Here is a 10,488-nt window from a genome sequence, read left to right on the forward strand (position 1 = left end):
TGACCAACAACAGAGAAAGGGGGCACGTAAGGAGTCGTCACAAGTGAGGAGAAAGTAACCCACAGGCACACCTCCCATCCCAGCCTACCTGGTGGGCTTCTGCAGGGAACAGTTTTGCTGTAAACTCACACCGAGCAAGCTTGATCAATTTCTACCCCTTTCCTCCCATTCCAGAAGGTGTGTCTAAATACAAGCGAGAGGAAGGTTGTTTGGGGATAATGTCTAATCAGGGACAAATCACTATGACGCCCCTCACAAGGGAACATTAGGTTAGAACTGCTGCTCTCGGGGCTCAGACATCAACCTTTACGTGATGGGGACCCGCAAGCTTCAGCACAGCCCTGGATGGTGGTAGACCGGGGCCTTTCCTTCCTATCTCTGCCCTTCCTTCCCTTCTGATCCCTCTCCCAGGAAGTTTTTTCCTCTTATTTTTGCCTGTCAATCCTACCCATAAAGGCTGCTGTTCCCCACCCTCACCCCATCCTTGTACACCCTCCCCACCCACACACACACCCATCACAAGAGGGGCCCTTCATCTGGGCTAAACAGCAGTCCTTCCCTGGAGGGGTAGAGATGGGGGTTCAAACTCCAGCTAGGTGATTCTCGATCACAGCAGGAGCGGCATGAATGCTTTATCCCGGGGAATGGAACACGCGTGACGCTGTCAGCATGACTGAAGGACCGCTTGACTTTCAAGGCGGGGCCGTGGATGCTGTCCTTCCTGCAACATGCAGGACAGCGCCACCATCACCAGCAAACTGTCCCGAAGTGGCAGTGGAGAGAACCAGGAAAATGAAGCCAATCCCTAGTGTAAAAGCAGGGCATTGTGAGGGCAACCCCACAGGTGGCTGGAGCCTTTGGACCCAGGTCTCCCTTCCTGAGATGACCCACCTCTGCCCTTTCTGAGGTTGGAATTGAGAGCTACGAAATTCCCCTATTCTGCTTCCTATGACTCAAGGTGGGTGTCTGTCCCTTGCAACAAGAGACCCTCTTTTCCACAGATTTATCTACAGATCGTCACTGCAGCCAAATACTGCAAGCAGAAGAAATGACCGATAAAGGGCAACGTTAGGTTCATTATGTAGAACTACACAGGGGGATATTATATAGTCACTGAACATTTTCATTTCAAAGAAAACTCAGTATGGAAAACACTCAGACAATGTTATGGGGGGAAAGTGACTTCTAATTATACATGCATCATTCTCCCAATTTTTAAAAAATGTATGTTTGTATGTATAGAGAAAAATACTGGGAATATATCGAATATGTCAAAAGTCAAATGGAAATAAATCAAATCTTAATCTTCATAAATTTTGACCAGCAGGATTGCAAGGGATTTTTACTTTCTGTTTTATAAGTGAATACTTTTCTAATCCTGCTATAATAAAGAGACTACAAAGGGAACACTAAAATAAACAAGCTAACAAACAAAACACACTTCTTTATTGAAAGCTCAACTTAAATGCAACTTCCAACCAGAATCCAATGTCTTACTATCCTGAACACTTCCACGATTACAGTACCTTTTGCAAAGCTCTGGTCAGATACCACCTTATACTGTAATTATCTAGATAATTCCCCTATCTGGTCTGGATGCTACACTCTGAGAGCAGGGAACTGCACCCTGTTTTTGTGGCACCAATGGTAACTAGTAATTCAACAGAGCTGTTCAATAAATATCTGTTGAATTGGTAAGTCCTTACATAAAGTGAAAATAAAACAGCAGTGAATATGCAAGTTACCCTGGTCAGTTGACCATCTTGATAGTAAGAGGTGAGGGAAGGACCAGATTTCTTTTTTAAAGTCATATCAATTAAATAAAAATAGATAGGAATATTGTGGCTCTATATTCTACAAGTTGTTCACCAGGATATTTTCCGTTCAATTCATTTGCTTGGATTACAGTTATTATAAAATCATTCAACTTTTCTTTACAGGCTCACAAATATCTGTGTCTAATTTTCCAACGCGGTAAATCTTTAGTTTACCCAAATCCTGACATTTCCAAGCAGTTCACTCTACTAATAACATTGGCCCCCAGTAAGATTTCATGCCAGACAACCAAAAGATCCGGCAAGATTATAAAGGAAGATATTAATATCTGATTAATAATGGCCTCACAGGGACTTCGCTGGTGGCGCAGTGGTTAAGAATCCACCTGCCAATGCAGGGGACACAGGTTCAAGCCCTGGTCTGGGACTATCCCACATGCCGCAGAGCAACTAAGCCTGTGCACCACAACTACTGAAGCCCACGTGCTTAGAGCCCGTGCTCCACAAGAGAAGTCACCACAATGAGATGCCCATGCACCGTAACGAAGAGTAGCCCCCGCTCGCCGCAAGTAGAGAAAGCCCGTGCGCAGCAACAAAGACCCAACGCAGCCAAAACTAAATAAATAAATTTATTTTAAAAATAAATAAATAATGGCCTCAAAAATCTCGGAAGCAATATTAAACATGCAGATAAACGCCACTCTAGGTTGACAGAAATGGTAGGCACTGCCGTCATTTTTTTCTTAAAGAAATGAAATATTCCCATCAAGTATGCCTTGTTATCCAAACTCCAAATGGTCAATGCTAAGCAGATGTCCTGCAAGGCCATCGTAAGAGGAAAAGGTGAAAATCATGCAGACTTAGTGACAAGCCTGGCACACATTATCAGATACGTAAAGTCCTTAAAAATAGTTCATCTCTCACAGTGACTTGACGTGATCACTAAGCCACTTTCCATATAATTAAGAGTAATAAACTCTTTCTCATAGATAATGTTAAATGGCAGATGAAAGATCAAATCTTCCAACCTGTCAGAACGGCTATCATCAAAAAGACAAGAAATAACAAGCGTTGGAGAGGATGTGGAGAAAAGGAACCGTCCAGCACTGTTGGTGGGAATGTAAACTGGTGCAGACGCTACGGAAAACAGCATGGAGGCTCCTCAAAAAATTAAAACTAGGGCTTCCCTGGTGGCGCAGTGGTTGAGAGTCCGCCTGCCGATGCAGGGGACACAGGTTCGTGCCCCGGTTCGGGAAGATCCCACATGCCGTGGAGCGGCTGGGCCCGTGAGCCATGGCCGCTGAGCCTGCGCGTCCGGAGCCTGTGCTCCGCAACGGGAGAGGCCACAACAGTGAGAGGCCCGTGTACAGCAAAAAAAAAAAAAAAAAATTAAAACTAGAACTATCATACAATCCAGCATTTCTACTCCTGGGTATTTAAAGAAAACAAAAACACTAATTCAAAAAGATACACACACCCCTATGTTCACTGCAGCATTATTCACAATAGCCAAGACATGGAAACAACCTAAATGTCCACTGACAGATGAATATATAAAGAAAATGTAGTATATATACACGATGGGATATTACTCAGCCATAAAAAAGAATGAAATCTTGCCATGACAACATGGATGGACCTGGAGGGGATTATGCTAAGTGAAATAGGTCAGACAGAGAAAGATAAACACTGTATTTTCACTTATATGTGGAATCTAAAAAACAAATGAATAAATACAACAAAACAGAAACAGATTCACAGATCCAGAGAGCAAACTAGTGGCTGCCAAAGGGGAGGAGGGTGGGGCGATGGGCAAAATGGGCGAAGGGGATTACGAGGCACAAACGACCTGTTATATAATAAGTAAGTCCCAGGGATGTAATGTATAGCACTGGGAATATAGTCATTAATACTGAAATAACCTTTGTATGGTGCATAATCTATAAAAATGTCAAATCACTATGTTGTACGCCTGAAACTAACATTGTAAGTCAACTCTACTTAATTTCAAAAACAAAAAAAGACAAAATATTTTTTAAAAAGAAAGATAAAGTCTTCCATTAATATATCAGTCAAGATGCTTTGGATGGCAATAACAGAATTAGAAAGTGGGTAAACTTATGGTTTAGTACACTAAGTCCAGGTCTGCTTTATTTGGTATACAAAATTAGCTATTATTTAGTGTAGGAAGCTCCAGGTGCAGGAAGATCACAGAACTCTGCTTCCACCTTTCAGCCCATCATCCTCTTGCCTTCATCCCAAGGCTAGCCACAATTTCGGCTGCTGTGGTTCCAGGCATCACGTTCAGTCCAGCCCTTGGGTCTCTCTTTCAAAGCACAGAAATATTCCCCAGATCCTTCTTCAAAGACCAACAAATGTTGGAGGCTTCTGAGAAGCACTTTGCTTAAGGACAAAGGGAGCGTGAAGAAGGCTGTGCCATTATTGGCCCGACGACACCGAATGTGTAAGAGTAAAAAGCATGGAGCTGCAGCAGCCCTCCGCGGTAACAGCTAATCAGGCCACAGCAGCCTAATTAACCACTAGGCAACAAGCCAGAGTACAGAAAGCAACAAGCTGGGATGGCAGGGTGCAAGGACAGAAAGAACCTGGGTGACGCTGTGAGCTGAGGCATCGAACCGGGAGCCCCTCCCTTCTTATTATTCCTTGAGGCAACTAATTGTTTGATGACTTGCACTGCTATTAGTCAAAGATTCTGCCACTGGAAAATAAATGCACTCTTGAAGTTTCCTTGATGTTTTAGGAAAAGAGCACCAATAACTTGCGCAACATCACATTTTAACACCTATACTCCCAACTCCTGTTACCTTTGATCCCAATCTCTAACTTCCGTATTCTAAAATGTCATGGGGTTTTCCTTATACAAACTTTTAAATTTTATTTATTTATTTTTCTTTTCCATTCTGGATTATCACGGGATATTGAATATAGCTCCCTGTGCTCTGCAGTAGGCCCTTGTTGTCTACCTGTCCTACATAAAATAGTTTGCATCTGCTAATCATCTCAAACTCCCAATCCATCCTTTCCCCACCCTCCTCCCCCTTGGCAACCACAAGTCTGTTCTCTATTTCTTTGAGTCTGTTTCTGTTGCAGTCATTACAGAAATTTTAATCCAAGTCAAGCAACATTTATGTACCTTCTATGGGCAGGAGAAAAAAAAATCAGGAAAACATACTTTCTGACCTGACAACAATGCTTGTTATCTGGTTCAGAAAATGAGGAGAGTACATAAATAACACTATATAATTCATGCCAAAATAAGGAAACTCAGCTCCTTTTACAAGCACCTACGTATGCCATTCCAACCTCTTTTTAGAATGTTACATGTTGCTTTTACCCAGGGCTCCAGTTTTTGTATTGATTTCAAAAATATTTATTTTCCACAATCTTTCTGTGTGCTAAAAGAACAAACAATTCAATTTTGAATTTCAGAAATCTATTTGATCATAACCTGAAACACCTTGTTTCCCCAGATTTTCAAAATAAGCAGGGTTTGTTTTTTTTGTTTTTTTCATTTTCATGTCTTTTCAACTCAGTTTTAGTTAGGAAAGAATAGAACTGCTCCATCCCTATGAAGTAAATGGAGTCCGACCTCTTGAACACAGCAATATTAGTCTATGTCTTACACACAAAAATGTTATTTTTCCAAAGTTGAAAAAATCCCCTGACCTTTAATAAGTTCAATAAGTAGACCATGTACAATGTTTCCCTAATAACTTCTGCTCTTCAAAAGATACCACTAAAAGAGGAAAAGATTAAAAAATAGACTGGTAAAAATATTCATGATACATAGATCTAACAAAGAACTTGTATATAAAATATACACAGAACTCCTATAATTGTAAAATAAGATGACACTAAGTATATGCAGTTTATTGTATGTCAATTATACTCAAAAGCTATATAAAACAATCAGACAAAAATCAATGAAAAAGAACGAAGTGTTAATGGACACGGCACAAAGGAAGATAGACAAATGGCCAAAAAGCACAGGAAAACTTATCATTTCCCTTTCAGAGAAATATAAAATTAAACCACAAGGAGATACCACTACATATCCACCAGAACGGCTACAATGAAAAAGATGGATAATTTCAAGTGTTCATGAGGATTACAGTACGTGGAACACTCATACGTCATTGGCGAGGATGTAAAATGGTACAAACACTTTGGAAAAACAGATGGCAGTTTCTCATAAACATACACTTATCATAAGACCGAGCAATAAAAAGGAAAACAGATCTCCGCACAAAGACTTGTTCACAAATGTTCATAGCAGCCTTATTCAGAACAGCCCAAACTGGAAACAGCCAGAGTGGCCAAGGGTGACCAGATCAACAAATTGTAGCACATCCAGACACTGAAATACTACAGGGCAACAGAGAGGAACACACTGATAAGATGATGGAGGAAGGGGGAGGGAGGAGGGAAAAGAAGCAGATGGAGGCGGAGAGAGGGGAATAAAAGTAAAGGAGAAATTACATCTAGACCTAGTGAAACTGCAGCACTCCAAAGGATCTTAAAAGCAGCCAGAGAGAAAAGACAGACAATTTACAAATAACAGTTAGCCTGACAGTGGACACTGCAACCACAACAATGGAACCAAAAGAGAGTTGATTAATACAGGATCAACGATCCAGAATTGCGCGCCCAGGTAGTTTATCATTCCGGAACAAATTTAAAGGCACACAAAAACTGAGGTTACCCCCAAGAGATGCTCACTAATGGAACTTCTAAAAAATATATGTCTAAGAAGGAAAGGGAAAGTTATCCCAGAAGCCAATTTTTTCAGGTAGGTTTTACTTTCTTCTTCATGCATTTATTGTCTGATTTTTTTAAATGAGCCTGTATATTTTTACAATACCCAAATTTAAAGGTTAGCTTAAATTGTTAAATTAGAACAAAACAGAAATGAAATCAAATACCAAATTTTCCAATTCCCAGAACAACAACTTGTCAGGGCTGATATCAAATTTCCCTTAAAAACCTTAAAGAGTAACTTGAAAGGACATGAAAATTAGGTTTACTTATTCACTCAACAAGCATTTAGAAAGGGTTTGCTATGTGCCAGGCACTAGACTAGATCCTGAATTAATATGATGAGAACAAAAAATGAAAGTCATATAATACTGGATTTATGAGTCTTCTAAGATACCTTTATGAAAAGGCCAAAGTCTACACGTAAAGTGGAGTTACTCTTTGGTGAGGAATATTACATAATAGAGAGTTAAAGGTAATCCAGTTTGGCCTGAGGCCCTTCTGTTTGAAAATGTATGCACAAATATGACCATTTTACACATGAAATTAATTCAGTGTAAATGATGAATTCCCATATTAAACTGCCCATCTTGCCGTCTGATTTCCATCTCACATTAAATAAGAAAACTGCCTGAGTTCATAGGCAGCACTGAGCATGGGAAGGCACATTGTACCTGATGGTCCCTGGTTTATTTCACAAGTATCAAAGGCTTAGAGCACCCACATTTAATACGTACCAACTGTCCACTTCTGCTCAAAGTATCCACTTGGCAAAACATTTTTAACTGACTTAAACCAGGAGGAGGGCAGCCTATAAAAAGCCAGTTTCTCCACTTCAATATAAACAGTTTCTGGGGGCTTCTTGATTAAAAACAAAGGCAGCATTTGGCATAAAAGGACTGGTGAAATCAGTATTTCAAATAATTTTGAATGGAAACCGTTGGGCTCTGCTCTTCTCAGACATGTGGAAGTGCTTAAGGCAGTAACCTGGCGGAAACAGAGAGTGAGGGGCCTATGATGAAGTGAGGCCACAGCAGAAACTCTAACCACTAAAAAGCAAGGAAAAATTTTTTTTAAAAGTTGATCCACCGCTTCCCATTCAATAGTCAGGCTTGGAGAGCCCTCCTTTCAATCAAAAGTACCAAATAATACGAGAGGTGCAGCGCCAGGAACCTTTAAAAGCCCACCCTCTCCCCTCCCAGGCAATGGTAAGCAACACTTGGAATACCTGTGCACCCAAAGTAGAAAGGACTTGAGCGACTGTATTTGGGGATTATAAGAGCCCTTCTCTTGTCTGTAGCATCTTCAGTTCAAGGGGAAAGTGCATTTCACTAGGCAGGTCTCTGAAATAAGCAAGGCCAGTTACTAAAGCTTTTGCTGTCAAAGCTCTAGCCAAGTACCTACAAATCCATACAACTTTCCTCATCCTCTAGGAAAGCCATAATGCCGTCTTTCCTAAACTGTTCAGTATGCAAAAACTGGGCTCCTGTGTCTTCTCCAGCATTCTCTAACCTCCTCAAGGATGGAAAAAGGTTTTCTTTTCTGATGTCTATCACAGGCACCCTCCTTATAAATACATATCATTTTCCAAATGAATTAAACTCTTCTATGAATATTAGAGCTCCATGAATATTAGAGGATGAATCCCACTTTAAAAAAAAACCTAACCCTTTCAATACTATATTCAATTCTTATCTTCTTAAAACCATTTCCTTGGACAGTTTCTTAAGTAAAAAGCAAAACAAAAATATTCACCCAGGTTCCTCATGGTCTTAAGATAATTATGGCATAACTGCAACATACCAGAAGAAAATTATCTAGGATAGATTTTTAAATCTCCTTTTGGTAAATTTGGCCCGCAGAGCACCATTAGTATTCTATTAAGACCTAAGGAATTCAATCCCTGTATAAAATTCCAGAAGAAGACTAACTATGTGAAAAGGGACATTATAAACCTACCTTCAGGATTCCCACAGGGGAAGAACACCTTAAATGAAAAACCACATCCCAACTCACAGGGGGCATGCTACCGAATCTGTGACCCTATGGAGCACAGCTATATCATCACCAAGTATTTCAAGTTTCTCGTCCACAAAGAAGAAAGAAGAGATTCTGGGAAGCCCTGGGCTAGCAGCTCACTATTTCCACCAACACCTCGCCCAGTAAGCCAGCCACTGGCCAATAATGTGTCTCTTCATTTTTCCCAGAAGCAGCTCTATTAGCCAGACATTCTAAAAACACAAACGTTTCATTGTGCTTGGAGTAACTCCAATATTGGTGCCTTGCTGCAGAACGATGCTGCAGGAATATAAAGTGAGGCATGTGGACGCTGAACCCACACGAAGAGCATCAGAAACTGTCAAACCCAGAAGACCAACCAACCCCCAGGAAAGGCTGAAGGTAAACCCGGGCCGGAAGGCTGTGGAATGTGGGAAGAAACCAAACGCAGGAGACTTCAGAAGGGCCTGCCTGATGGCAACAATGAGGACAATTTTTAAGGCAAATGTCCCAAAGCTCCCAGGGCCAAAAAGGCCTTTTTTCCTCCTTTCTGTCCTGTTTAGACTGAATAAGAAAAGCAAGACAATGCTGGAAGATGTTCTGGAATGGGCTTGGCCAAGTCACCACAAGCAAAGCGCAGTGAACCTAACCCACTGCTAGGCTGGGGTTTGGCTCTGCTGAAGACCCTGCCTGCTGGGTGGGGGAGATGGGGGTCCCCAAAAACCATGGCTAAGGGGGAACCGTGAAACAGGGGAGGGCGGGGCTGAGCAAGTCAAACCTGGGAAACTAACAAGAAAGACGTCAACAACAATAATAAAATGAAACAGCCAGAGGCCACCATGGTACTCCAGAAGAATCGGAGACAGGCTGAGCCGGCTAAACTATTCCAGATGAAAGGCAATCTCTCCACATCTCAAGGGGCTGATCTGATACCAGGGTCCTCGTTTCTTTGTGCGCCTCACCTCCCTCGTTTCTGGGGGATCCTGCACAGACTCCAGCTGGGCTCCAACTGCCATAAACGACATCCAGACTGATTACGGGGAACTCATTTTTTTCCCCTCAAACAAAACACACACACACACACACACACACACACACACACACACACACAGACGCACACACTCTCAAAGGTCTAACAGGATCACACAGCTAAAGTTTCCGGAACTTAAATCGTAAAACCACAATCAGAAGTTGTTGTTTGGAAATGCTCACCACAAAAATCTCTGTCCTTTGCTTAAAAAAAAAAACAAAAGGAAGAAAAAAAAAAACTTTGCTCTTCATAAAGGTTGGCGGCAAAGAGAGACAAAATCTAACTTAGGCAGAGGGCGTGTTCCTCTTTGTCACCCACCGGGGTCCTCGCGCCAGCGTGGGCGAGCGGAGGGGCACCCGGCAGCGCGGTGGCAGCGGCGCCAAAGGCCACCTCCCCGGTCCGCGGTCGGTCGCAGGGGCCGAGATTGCAGCCGGAGGTCCGGAAGCCGCGTCCGGCGCTGTCAGCGCGCCGGGTGGGATGGGAGGAAGAGGGGGAAGGGCGCCGCGGGGCGGGGGAGGCGAGAGGGGACGCGCGCGGAGCCCGCAGCCCGAGTCCCCGGAGGTAAGAGGAGGGTGCAAGGGGCGGCGCGCAGCCCGGAGGCCCCCGAGCTCCGGCTATTGTTGCCGGGCTGCCCCGGGCCCGGAGGGCGACTCTCCCGCCTCAGTAGGGGAAGCCCGATCCCACCCGCCGCGCCCTCCTCCGCGCAGGACCCGCGGGCCACGCAGCTACCTCCACCCGCTCCCCGGTCGGTCGGCTCCGGGCGCCCGACTCGCACAAGTTGCCGCCAGTCCGCCGGGATCATTGTTCGCCGCGCGCCTCCTACCTCCACGGCGCAGGCGGCTCCGGCTCCCACTCCCGGCCTCCGGGCTCCGCAGCTCCGAGCTCCCGGCGGCCGAGGGCGCGGTGGCT

At 43.5% G+C, this 10,488-nt stretch overlaps 1 protein-coding gene across 1 annotated transcript in view; it reads right to left on the reverse strand.

Moving 5' to 3' along the window:
* Positions 1–10,488, reverse strand: part of FARP1 (FERM, ARH/RhoGEF and pleckstrin domain protein 1) — a 290,345-nt gene extending 279,857 nt beyond the window's left edge. The window contains exon 1 of the mRNA XM_082675754.1: positions 10,403–10,488. The gene's annotated coding sequence lies outside the window, so the exon portion shown is untranslated. The remainder of the gene's footprint in view (positions 1–10,402) is intronic.

This window comes from Grampus griseus (genome assembly GCF_964374135.1).
Source record: "Grampus griseus genome assembly, chromosome: 18".
Lineage (NCBI taxonomy): Eukaryota > Metazoa > Chordata > Mammalia > Artiodactyla > Delphinidae > Grampus > Grampus griseus.